Source organism: Daktulosphaira vitifoliae, unplaced genomic scaffold (assembly GCF_025091365.1).
Source record: "Daktulosphaira vitifoliae isolate Bord-2020 unplaced genomic scaffold, ASM2509136v1 Scaffold_1, whole genome shotgun sequence".
Lineage (NCBI taxonomy): Eukaryota > Metazoa > Arthropoda > Insecta > Hemiptera > Phylloxeridae > Daktulosphaira > Daktulosphaira vitifoliae.
In genome coordinates this window covers 30,507,573-30,521,518 of record NW_026099572.1, presented here as the reverse complement: position 1 = coordinate 30,521,518, position 13,946 = coordinate 30,507,573, and the positions used below count along the sequence as shown (strand labels likewise).

Here is a 13,946-nt window from a genome sequence, read left to right as displayed (position 1 = left end):
TTGTTGGCCGGGTTAAGGTTTTTTTTGCCGTTGCCTGAGGCTAAGCACTCAAAATATATAATACAGGCCCGGTCAATGTTTCGCATCGCCTTTAAACGACATTTACATATTGAATTGCCATAAAAAGTACCTAATGTATTCTTTTTCCCCGAGAAAACTTTTAACATTTTACACTTAAAAATATTGAAACCCGGAATCTGTTGAATAAAAAACCTACACTAATCTAAAACAATATTTATCATAAAAAGTAACATATTTAAAAGAGAAAACATAAGTTTACTATTTGACTCGTAAGATAAATGAAAAATTGTAATCTAACGCGATAGTAAAGAAACCCGATGTGAATGCTAAGAGTTTTTCGGTAAGGACATTTGTCAACGACTTATCAAAGTCATATTATTTATTGAGCCGATCGAACCAGTTGTGTGGCATTAAAGCGCACGATGTTGAACCGTTAACGCAATATTATTATATGTGTTAAATTATTCTTCTGGGCGATGGATTTTACCATATCGTACGCATTACACGGATATTAATGAACCCTATTATAATAACCATCGTCGCCATAACCACCTTGTTGCCGTGCAGTGCACGCGAAGCCGACGACGGACTGATTGACAGCACAATGGACCGAGCGCGAACGGACGGGCGTTTTTTAAGCGTCGCGCGCGCGCCACGACCATCGATAGGATAATAAAATGATAATACGTACACCGATGTACACAGTAATATTATTATACACGATAACGTATAGATATATTCACGAAGTAATGATAATAAAGTGTGGTGTTCGCGCGGGATGATTAGTAGTGTCGGCCGAGTTGTTGTTGTTGCAGTTGTTCGGCGTTGATTAATGATGATCCGCGGCCAACGACCACCACAGTCTTTAGGTATGCGTACATACCAAAGGTAACATGACGTTCAGTTAAAGTGGACGAATTGAGCGTTGTAAAAAAACGTACCGCAACTCCATAAACTAATGTACTATTAGGTCGAAAAATTGGCGTGTTCATGATTTTTCCATGGACAGATAAACAAAATAATTACTTTGCTACCACCCCATCCAAATTCTATATCGACATGTAATTATTTTCGTCGTGAGAAATCAACTCCAATCATCCCATTCGGGGTTCGCAATGGATATATAAAATTATAATAACAGTAATAATAACAGAAATGATTGACTGGCGTGATAAAAAACAAATTGCTAAATAGTAAAATCAGTCTACTATTAGGCATTAAGTTTTTTTATTTCAAAAAAATTAAGAAAAAAATAATACATAAATAGCTACACTTTTTACCATACTAATAACGTCATCACTATAAAAAATTGTTAGAAATACATGTGAGAAGAATAAAAACTGATTTTTTGAAATCATTTAATTAGTCACAGAAATGTATTGTAATACATTTCAGTAATAATATTGTAATAATAAGTAAATATAATGACAAATTAATATATGTACAAAAAATAAGTACTATAGTACTTATATACTTCAGTATATATACTGAAGGTCCTCTCTGATGAATTCAAATGTTAAAAGTGAAATAACAATGTTATTAAGATGAAGTACCCTAATCATATGGAGTTTGATAAGCACAAAAACAAAAGTCGGATTAATTTATTTTCATTTAACGTTTCAAAAGAATTTAGTTATGTTTCGATAGTATGTGTTTTACGTTATAAGTTGTATCATAATTAATGATATTTTATGTTTATTGATGTCATATATTTTTGGGTTTTTGTTTTTTTGAATACGTATTGAAACAATTTTACATTTTAAAAGTTATAATTGTTATACGTTTTATTCCTCTAGATAATAGTATTTTAGAAAAAACCCAAGATTGGGAATCGTATGAAACATTCGTGTGTATGTAAAAGATGTTTCACAATAAAAAAACGTTTTTTCTGTCGTATAAAAAATTGTTGTAAAATGTAAAAAAATTATTTATATACGTTTTTCATTTTAGACTATTTTTGTTATACTGTATATTTCTTTCTTTATTAACATTATAAAATATTAAAATTGTATCAGTAAATTCTCAAGATTTTGACAAAAAAAATTTAACCAAATGTCTCAATTACACAAGGTAGTTAAAGTTCAAATAGGTCCGATGAAACAAATAATGTTATTTTATGTATCACAGCATTTTGTTGTTCATCATATTACCGCATGATAAAAGCTGATGGAAAAGTAATGAGAATTTTTCGTGAAATGTTTATTTTTACTATATTTGTTTTTTTAACATAACATTTTATAATAATCTATTTTTAAATTGATTATGAGAATTTTTCGTGAAATGTTTATTTTTACTATATTTGTTTTTTTAACATAACATTTTATAATAATCAATTTAAAAATAACTTATTTGTTCTTTCATAATAGAACTAAAAAAAGGGTCATATTACCACCTTAAAAATGTTTTAACCAAAAAATATAGTTCAGAAAATGATAAATAAAAAAAAAAATGGGGATACAGAAAACATTTTCTTGTATTAATGCTTCTTTGACTAATATATAAAAATTTCATTATTTATTACTTACTTTCAGTACGATCATTTTTTTTTTTATATATATATTATTTACTTTATTTTTATTACAATATTTGATAGCCATAAATACCTTAATTTATTAAAATAATAACAGCCATATCACCTCATTTATCCAATATTACTTTGAGTTTGAAACGTCTGTACAATTATTAACGCATCTGTAATATCAATCGTGTAATGTAAAAAGGCAATAAATTTACGAATTAAGATTACTGAGGTCTATAAAAACGAAATGAAAAGGAACTCAAAGATAAAACAATATTTTTTGCTTTGAGTTTATTTCAAATTTTACAATTACTAAAACTATATCAAGCGTGTAAAATGTTTTATAAATCTCGTAAAATATTTTTTCGATAAGATTTTTGGATAAATCTAATGTCCTTTTCCATTTCTCATTATTATGAGTTTAAACATTTAATATAATAAAAAAAAAAAGATATTTTCTACAAAATTTAAATATTGACACAACACATTCCAAGCGACTTTCTTACGTTAAATTGTAATTCGAATATCTCAATACTTTCTTTGTATTTTTTAAATATATTTTTTTGTTTTTGCGTAATTCGATTCAATTAAGAAAACATTTGAAAACTTCGGTTTCACATTTTTTTGCTTTAAATATTATTTCAAATAACAATTAATAAAACTCTAATTTTATAGAAAATATGCCTGCAAATAGCAAACATAATAAAATTCGGCTAACGATTTCAAAAAGATTATTAATCTAAACCAAAGGTGTTAAAGTGGTACCCCCATCTGTCATTGGTGCAATATATTTTTTATAGAGAACTTAAAATTCCAACTATTAGGGTTCACGAACACTATGATGTGGGTACACATCTGCCGTTAAAAATCTCATGCCCGAGGACAACACTCAACTATTACATTGAATCTGAGTTTGAATCAATTTACAATTAAAAAATATTCAGCACTCGATACATTCTATAGATGTATTCTACCATTTACTCGGTCTACACCGCCTTTGACTGTAAAACCAATGAGCCTTTTGAAAAACTCTACAGATTTATATAATTGAAGAAAATACTCGGTACCGACGCAAGTTTTGCTCAGCCCATATAAAATCATGATTGCCAAGCAGGGGGTTATTGAAATAGACTTCCCCAGTAATAATGATAAAACGGTAGAGATATATTATATTATTTTTTAATAATATAATAGTATTTTTCGTTTGCCCGATAGTAAATGTATTTCTTATGTATATCCTCCAAAAACAAAACCCTAACTGCAATGTGTGGAACCCCAAGAACCGAGAAGTCTAGGGGGTAAGCGTTACACAAGCGCTTACCCCAACCTTACGCCGGCACTAAATTTACTTGAAATATTTTCTACAATACAAAATATAAATAAAAGCTAGCTGAATAACATTTTATTCACAAAAAAAAACTAAAAATTTAAGATAGAAGAAAAAGGAATTTGGAAAGTTCATTATTTTTTAATAACGTTAATGGCTTGCTTTTTTGTTGATCGTTATAGCGACCAATTTAAAATAGAAACAAAAAAAAATTGCACTCAAAAATTTTCATTAAAGCTATATACATAATTTAATTTCCTAAAGTCCGAAATTAAAAACACGTTTTGTTCTCAACTTAAGTCTGAGGAATATAAGCGAAAAGTACGTGTGTACCATTGTTGTTACATTTTTAACACTGCGTGTTTAAAAAACCAAAATTTACATTGATTTAATGAAATATTTTAAACGTTTTATACTGGTTACTTATGTTTTAAACAGGATTTTTTTTAACAATCCTGGTATGTACACATTAATGGTACAAAATATTTAAAGACAAATACTTTGGGATAGAACTTGTTTTTTTTATTATTGGGCAACTGGAATTGTTTAGTTTTGAATGGCTCATAAAACAAGATATTAAAACTTTTATTCTTGATGTGTAATTATTCGAAGACATTTTATTTTTAATATCCCAATATTTTTTTTTGTTAGTTACTTTTGTTTAATAATTAAAGATATAATAACATTGAACAAAAAATTGAAGTAAAAATATGTTTTACTTGTATAATATTTGTAAATTATGTCAATTCGTTGCTATCCATATCTTTGATCACAATAATAAACAGATCATAAAACGAAGAAAAATGTATTTTGATAAAAACGGATTAGTCACCAGTTCGAAACATAAAATTCAATTATAAATTGTACAATTATACAATATTTAGTATAATATAATACTAATGATTAAATAAAACTTGCCATTCAAATGGGTTCATATTATAAAGCGAATTTTATGTAGTTGTAGATTATAACGATTTAAAAAAAGCCTATTCAATAAATCGAAAAACAAAAATAACTCTCGATTTCTATTTTTATTAATAAAATAGATTTTTAAACGTATTAACTGAGACGTGGATAATTTACTACAGATGATTCAAACTTCGTAGTCCATTTCATGTCAAAGAAATTGACCATCTGATCTGATTAGAAACACCCTTCTGGCTCTCTGACAAATTTTAATCCAGACATTCATTTGACTATCTTAATGATAATTTCCAAAGGAAATCTCTCGATAATATTACACATGGAGCAATACGGAGTTTAATAAATAACGATCGTATAACAATGTAATGGACATACTACTCTGATGCAAGACTTATCGTTATAATATATTACTTCTAGATATTATGTCAACCTTGTCGTAAATACTGATATTGTTAAAAACACGTGTAACCTTTTTGGGTGGCGAGGGATCGCATTAAATGGAAGTGTGGGCCAACGACAGTAATAATAAAAGGATAAACACAAAACATGGTTTGTAGGAAAATTAGTTTTCAATACCGAAATATGTTTGTCATCATTATTTTATATGGTATTGTATTTTTGTCTGACAAATCTATCCAATCTCACATTATTATTTTGTTAATTTACAGAAAAACCGTTTCGATGCGGAACACAATTGAAAAGAATCGATTACAATGATGTTATGTTAAATTAATGCATTCTCGCTCGAGTACAAACGTGTTAACAAGATTAATGTCTTTATTGTGCTTCGCTGTGGTCGCAGAGAAGGTAAAAGTAACTAAGTAATTTATGGCGAATGTGTTTACCGTGTAGGCTTGTTTGCGGTCTATAAAGCAAAAACGACATACTTCGTATAAGTGATTCGTTTGCCTCGAGATGAAAGTGAAAATGATATAATTCGGCCGGGAGGTAAACCACAGAGAAATTGAAAAATGTATTCTTTATTTATTGCGTTTCTCGTGCAATTTAAATATGACAATCGGTTTACGTGATAAACGTGTATACGCGGTGGGTACAATGGTCTATTTGGTTGATAAGTCAAACGTTTAAAAGTTATTAAATTCACACTCGAAGCGATCAAGAATTACTAATGAAAATATTTTCTCAATTTTAGTTTTAGAAAAAAACATCAAGACACGTAATAGAAATTGGAAAATAATTTTTTACTCGAGTAATTATGCAACGTGTTTATCGCCTCATATCACATCAAATGAGTCTTAATAGATTTCTACTTGGACACTTTAATTAGTCATTACTTTAGAGTTTTTAGCGTTGTGTGCCAAACCAAATGTAATAAACACATGAATACGAATGCAATTTAAAACAATTAAACAGATTATTTTGTTTAAGCGAGAAAATTATTATGAAAATCAAATTTCAAAATATAAAATGGTATTTTAAGCGTACCGATTTTTATGGTTGACACTATGCGTCATTTTTTTAACTAAATCTAACAGCGTGTACCTAAGGTTAAGTCTTCCCTTGACGGTAAGGGTCATAGAGACCGTTGATACGTGTGCGTTTTCGAATATGAGGGGTTTCTTTTTGCTTTTCCAGTTCCAAGAATGAGAAATAATAAATTGAAATATCAACAGACTAATATTAATATATTATACTATACAGATGAATAAACCGGTGTATTTCGGTTGTTAATGTGGTATAGTGTAATAAAAAACTAGACGGTAGAGTTCACAGTAGGATAGATCCGCGATGACAAGCGGAAAGCAATACTTCACCGCCGCTGTCATAACTCTTTCGTTGCCAACCACTGACCGACCGTCAGATGGACACGACGATGCCAGTGATGACGACAAAGGTGTGTATAGTAACAGCAATATGATGGACACGCGGCTAAAACGCACAACAGCAAAGGTTTATTCGGAAACGCAATTCAAGACGGATTCCTAGATTATAATTACGAAGGGGTTAGCAGTGTCCGGTGTGAGAAGAAGATACCCTTAGTCGGGCGTACACCGGGTAAACACAACCCGTTCTCCCCTCATTGTTTTGGTCACCGTTGTTTATTCTTATTATTAATAGTCGTAAACGGCCCCCGTATCGCATAACGGAAAAATATTCACGACGACTGACCGATACACAACAGTTTTTTGGTTTTATCTTATAAGGGAAACAGACAAAGGAGGTACACACCTTAACGCAAAACGTTGTCAAAAGGAGTCCGCATAATATTATTAGCTTATTTATGTTTAAACTACACAGACGAATAGTTCCTTTCTGTCCGTTATAAACTTACACAAAATAAATACTCTCCCCTTTTTTCATTAAATGTTATAAAATCTCATTACAGCAACAATAACTTTACATGCCAATGAGTATACTCAGTTTTATACTTCTTTTTGACGACCGAAACATTTAGTTTTCGAAAAAGTACAAAAAAATCCATTTTTAACTTATTAATAATTTTCTTTTTACTATAAGAACTGCCGGTTAACGTTTATTTCTATCAATAAACATGCGAGTGAATCTTGTACGCGTTTTGAGATTAGATTTGCCACAGCAAAGAAAACATATTTTCTAACCCCTAATTTTGCCTTTTCAAGTTTCAATTCGTGCTCTAAATAATACTCGTCATTTAACGTGCATTGTTTTTAGAGAAGGGTTAAGAGGTAGTTAAAAAATCTACTAAGCATACCGACACACGTCGAAAACACCATGTGCAGAGGACACGTGCTCACAGATACCTTTTGTTTTTCTACGGCAAGGATCTCATTACAAAATTAAAAGACAAATAAAATTATCCCTCAACGAGTAGACGCCGTCGGAGCGTTCTCGAAAGCGAAGTTTCCCTTCATCGTTTTTTCATTACCCACCACTTAACACGAACACTGTACTAATCCTCTTTCGGGTTGTTCATGAACAATTAAGCACTCGTGTTTTTAGTGCACTTTCCTCTCGAGAACATAACGCTTGTGTTTAGTAGGCAATGATACAATTTTATGCTGTACTATTTTTTTTTAAGTTTATATCCTTTTATCCTTGATTCGTATAGAAAAAAAAAAACGCTGATTGCTCTTTATGAAATTTTTCTTTTAAAAAGATTATTGAAACTGTCTGTGTACATGATAATAATGCAGCGTACTTTAAAAATGTTTGTTGGAAAAAAAAATGACACGAGGAAAAATTAAATAAAACTTTTTACGCTATTATTATATTGTTTTTAAATAATATTATTGTTAACATTTAATGTAAGAAAGACCAAGAAATAGATTTTTCTTATGGATTTCATTTCAGTTTAAATAAATCTGTTTTGCAATTATTTATCTTGCCTAAGAAACGATTTCTAGACTGAAAATTTCAGATAACTTAAAGTACATTGAAATGCATAAGCAACACGACGGTCTTGAAAGTTAAACCGTCCATTAAAGTGGCGACAAATTATAATGATAGAAAATGTGATTTCACGAATAATTGTCACAAAAGGGAAGAGACATTCATGTGGTGAATGACTAGGTGCATTTGGAATGCTGGCGGCAATAAACAGCCCCAGTCGATGGCGTTGAAATAGATTCACCACTATAGTGTTACACGAAGAGTGAATTTAAATCAGGACTCAAATCCAGTCATCGAATTACCATAATGTTGCGGCTTGTGCCCACAGGGTTAACGAATAAATTATCACGGGGTACATTATTATTATACACATATGCAGACCAGCTCCATACGCGCAATAATACGGGCATAGCAACGGCGGCGTCTTAATTATTTCAATTGGACCCGAATTTCATTATCGTTCAATTTTTTATTGCTATTATTTTTTTAACTAACCCGTTGACTCTGACACTTATAAACCACTAAGTAACACGAAACCGCCGCAAGCGAACAGTAAACCCTTCTGATGGAAAACAAATTGATGATGATCACAATGAATTATGTCGATGACTTTGCCACCACTGCGATGGAAGTATGCAGAGTACGTACGGACCCACATCTGTCGTCTAAATCGGACACTACGCTTTTATCAATCATCAGTAATAGAGAAAAAAGATTAATCACCCGATCGAGGCACATGAAAACGCCTGTGGTGGTCGTTAATGAATTTACAATTAAACTATTCTAGAACGGACTTCCAAATTCGACATTTTAAACTAGAGTGTTTTTGTTGTTGTTGTGATTATGTAATACGTCTATCTGTCGAATTGTAAAAAAGAAGAATATAATTCATCGCTATTTAACGGTGTGGTTAACCCTGTTTAAAGATAAATATTTTATTCAATAAATAATTATACGTACAGTATAAAAATAATACGAAGTTGATAGTGAATCGAGAAAATAATTATAATTACGTTTTACCGAAAGTCTTTTGATAAGATGCATCGGCCACAAAAGCCTAAAAATATGACGCAACTTCTAACCGAGGTTAGTATAAAAGGTTATCAGTAAAATACATTCAATGTATAGCTTTTATTCTAACTTAATCTATTGCTCGAAGCGAAACATAAAATTAATACCATTATTATAATCGTTTTAAAAGAAATACATCTATTTTTTTTTTTTATTTCTAGTATCAATTTTTAAAATAATCAAACGTATGCATAATAAAAACCAATGATCTCATAGCATACATAATTGATATAGGATAATTTTATATAAAAATACAATCTTAACTTCAAAGTAAAATAAAATTTATTTTTTATTCAACACATATTTTTTTCTTATTATGTGGTGAATAATATTTATGCAGTAATTTAAATTGTTTCGAATACACTTTTAATGGAGGAATATTTTTTATTAATTGACAATTAATCTAAAAATGTAACAATTGTTTATGGCGGTAATTAATATACTATAATATTAATTATGAAAAAGTCTATAAAACAAACACTTTTAATGATACGATGTAATAACATAATATGTAATAATAATAATAATAATATGTAATAAAAACTTTATTTTTATAATTATAAATTATAAAAACAGTCTTAATATTACTGATTTTACAATAATATACACATATATGCAAATAAATTATTTATTATTTTTGTAACGGAAATGTTAAAATTTGTAAGATTATTTTTACTCGTAACTTTTGACTTAACTTAACTTGCACTTATGTTAAAAAAGTTCTCGGGCCTTAAAAATACCGTAAACGCTTAAATATTTTTATGTTATGTCGAAAGTACGACTTTTGCTCAAAATGTCCATCAGAACTAGTCAAACAATAAACCATTCTCTGGGGACGAGATAAAAAAAAAAATGCTTTTCCACCGTTATATTTTAAGTACACATCGTTTTCATGAGTACTTCCGACGATAACACGTAATATATACTGTTTTCTATCGAGAGTGACGGATAAACGCTTTGGGGAGATGATTTTTTTAATCAAAACATAAAAAAAAATCCAGTATACCGCGATATCTTCGAGATTTTTTTTTTTTTATAAAGACAATGACACTAGAGCGTACCGCATTATCCAAATGGAAGTAAAACGTGAGCATCCCTCGGTCAACAATCGTAAGACTAAAGGAAAATTTCTGATACAATAGAAACAAAGCATCACAGAAGAGGTAGTGATAAATGTTCCATAATTATATAGCCAGCAGACGTCTTGGTCGCATATCCATCGGCCTATATCACCGAGACGAAAGCTAACGCAAAATAATAGCGACCTGGTGTATTATTGTTACCACACGTCAAACGACTTAGCTTTTATTCAACAGTTTAGCCACAAACTTTGATGTATAACCACAGAACAACCAGAGGGATAGTAATATGAATTTACATTAATTCTTATGGGAGGTGATAAGAGCGATCCCGACATGACTAGAAACATGCCATTTGGTGCAAAGTCTTTTTGTTTCTAAATATTATACATCGTTGATCATTTGATTAGTGTTTGATTTCAAATTATTAACCATTTATTTAAAAAACCGACGTGAATTACATATTTAAAATGTACCCTTAAACCACGAAAAAAATTTTAATTTAGGGAACTTCTGTATTTTGGCATAAATATATGGACGACTGTTTTAGTCGACTATTAAGTTTCCCTTCTGGTAGTTCTATGATATAACCATTTTTTTTTCAGTCTGATCAAAAAGTCATTCAATGAAGTAATATAACTTGTCTAAAGTTCGTCCTTTGTAATTCGAAATCCTTTAGATTAATTAGTCTAATAGAATGATAAACAAATAAAACAATGTAATTTTATTAAAATAATATATTATCGACTGCAATATTTATTTAGTTGTTAACAGAGGCATCTTATTTACAAGTTTGCGGTTCATCGAAAAAAGGGTAAACTAAAGGGGAAGATTCGGGTTAACTGAGTAAATGCGGTAAACAAATATTACTGTGTGATATTGAAATATTATACCATCTCGAGGGATGCGACCGCGCATATCACTACCACTCGGTTTCTAAAAAAAAGAGTTAATTACACGAGCAACCGTGACAGTTTAAAAACTGCAGAAACTTTAGTAGTTTGTCCTGGCTGGAACAACAACTGCTACCGTCTTACTAAAAAGATAAATATCCATGTTGAGCCGTGTGTCTGCGCCAGGTTTAATTTACTAACTGTAGTGGTAAAAAGAGGGAAACTGAGACGGGCAGAGTGATTTATACGCTTTACTTTGCATCCGCCGACCATTTCGCCGTCTAACTGATACATGTTGCGCAAGTATAGATGTAAAAGGCGGCGGTAATTACTATTACACTAGTTAGGGATGAGAAATCCATATTTTTCGCAAACCTGCTATAAAATACAGGAAATGAAAACGGCAAAATTCCTTCGATAAACAATATATAGTAGTACAAAATATACAATAAATCATGTATAAACATTTTTAAAAAAATTCTCTACACATCATTTCGAATAAATGAATATTAAATTAATTATAATAAAAGTGCAATTAATTGTAATATATCAAAATTGCAAAAAAAGTTAAGCAAACATTATGAAAAATTGTAAGTTATTTTTTTTAAATATTTTATATTATTTTCTTAAATATTAAACCATATTTTGCAACTCGTTAAAATTTATTTACAATGGATATATTTCGCAAGTAATTAAAACATATATGGACCAGAAATGATAAGCTAAATATTAAATATTAACTAAAAAAATAGCTAATAAAAGGCTTATTTGATAAAAACAAAACGACTGAAAAGTTATTTAACAGTTTATCTAGTAAATCTAATGCGAAAAAAGTCAGAGTCCCATAGTGAATTCATTTGCGTTTTAGGTCAACATTCATGAATATATTATTAATCATTTACACGTGTGACTTTCAAATGTACTTAGCTCCCTAGAGAACTTATTTTGCGTTAAAACACTTTAACCATTAAGGCAAACATTACATGTAAATAAAATATTTATAAAAATATACATGCTGCTCTATAATGATTCCAATCTATAGCTGAGCTATTCAAATTCCAAGTTATTCGATAGTAATAGTCAATTAACGGAATAACTTTGGTTCAAATACTTAACTTGTTTGACAATGGCAGTTATAATATATGCAATAATATTTATTTCTGATTCAATAATCCTTAAGTCTAACCAATACTTGTTTTGAACACCAACAAACTCGTGACTTGTTTGTTCTCTTTCAATATGTTATACATTTGTTGTTTTATTATATTAATGATGATTATTTAACAAAATTTAATAAATAATTATTAATATTTTTCTATTCACATGACATTTTATTATTTTCTACTAATTAGTAAATGAATTAATTTTTTATACTAAAGTTTGTATTAGGTTAGGTCTATTAATATGATGGAGATTTTTTTATTAATAAATCTATATGAAATTTCAAAAGTATTTTGTACGAGATAGTTAATGATAAAAAAACATCAATAATAAATAGTGAAATAATCGTCATGAAAAAAATAATGCGACATAGTTAAGAACAGTAGAATTATAAAAATATAGTCATCGATAGTATTGAATGATGAATAATAAATTTTTATTGTTATGTGACCTTAATAAAGCAGTTGAGCATTTCCTTCATTTAAAATCGCTTAGTTTTACTTTGCTTATTGTTTCATTAGTAATTATTCACGCATATTTAATTAAGGAAATATTCAAATGCAGGTCGTTTGAAAAATCCGACAAATATTAATGTACTAACTAAATAACAAGAAGTTAAAATCATTTGTATTCAAATTACTAGTGCTAAATATATACGATATACAATAGGGTTTGACAAAATGGAGATTTTTCAAAAGCATTATTAGTTGCATTTGATAAGAATCAAAAGTTAAATAATACAAACCGCGGCTTTTGTGGGTACGTGATCTATTTTTTATACATGAACAAACATTTTTAAAACGTTAAGATACAAATGAATCTCAATTACTAGTACTGAAACTTTTTAGATTTAGTTAACTAAACAGTGTAATACAGTGTTCCCATTGCAGATTTTTTTATAAACAAAAATATATTTTCATAAAGCTCTCAACAATTTTAACTAAATTGTATAATTACAGCAAATAAGTAGGTAAATAATTTAAGTTTTAAAACTGATAAGATACTTCGATTAAATTGTTGATTATGATACAGTCTTCATTTTAAATAAAAATTAACTGGTAAATTAATTTTTAGTTTAAATAAAGGTTGAGGATTTCATAAGTATTGGTTATAATATTGATATTTCTTATCTTAGTTAATTATGTTCAATAAATCTGATGTTCACTATTATTAGGGTGGATTATTTTAATTTAACATGTGTAACTGAATAATCTTTAAAACTTAGTATAATAGGTATATTAAGATAAATGAAACAAATAAACAGACATACATGGAAATCCTGCCATGTTCTAATTTGTTTATCTAAAGAATGATTGATGTACTTTTAACCTTAACCGAACAAATAATTATAATTAGACATTTTTTATTTTACAATCGAAAATTTATCAGAATGAATTACAAGATTAAAAATATAATCGTAGCTATTATCGTGCACTAATAATCTAACTATTGATATAACCTAAAATATATGTAGAGCTGCTTTAACGAAAAATGTTCATCTCAGAATTTTAATTGACGTACTGCTCTTAACATAACTCATATAATCGTTTCTTATCTACACAATTTTTTTTTATACTAGAATGCCATTGTACATGTAATCATTCACCAATGTAGTGGACCTT

General features: G+C 29.1%; 1 protein-coding gene and 1 long non-coding RNA gene across 4 annotated transcripts in view; one reads left to right on the top strand and one right to left on the bottom strand.

Annotated features, from left to right (window-relative positions):
- Positions 1-13,946, bottom strand: part of LOC126894051 (uncharacterized) — a 42,354-nt gene that overhangs the window by 348 nt on the left and 28,060 nt on the right. The window contains exon 2 of the long non-coding RNA XR_007701302.1: positions 2,625-2,712. This is a non-coding gene — a long non-coding RNA (uncharacterized LOC126894051). The remainder of the gene's footprint in view (positions 1-2,624; positions 2,713-13,946) is intronic.
- Positions 12,956-13,946, top strand: part of LOC126894041 (steroid receptor seven-up, isoforms B/C) — a 31,146-nt gene continuing 30,155 nt past the window's right edge. Inside the window, exon 1 of one of the 3 annotated variants that reach the window (XM_050664682.1) lies at positions 12,956-13,083. The gene's annotated coding sequence lies outside the window, so the exon portion shown is untranslated. Of the gene's footprint in view, positions 13,084-13,117; positions 13,295-13,946 lie in introns of those variants that run through there. The other 2 variants (XM_050664684.1, XM_050664683.1) reach the window with 2 other exon arrangements.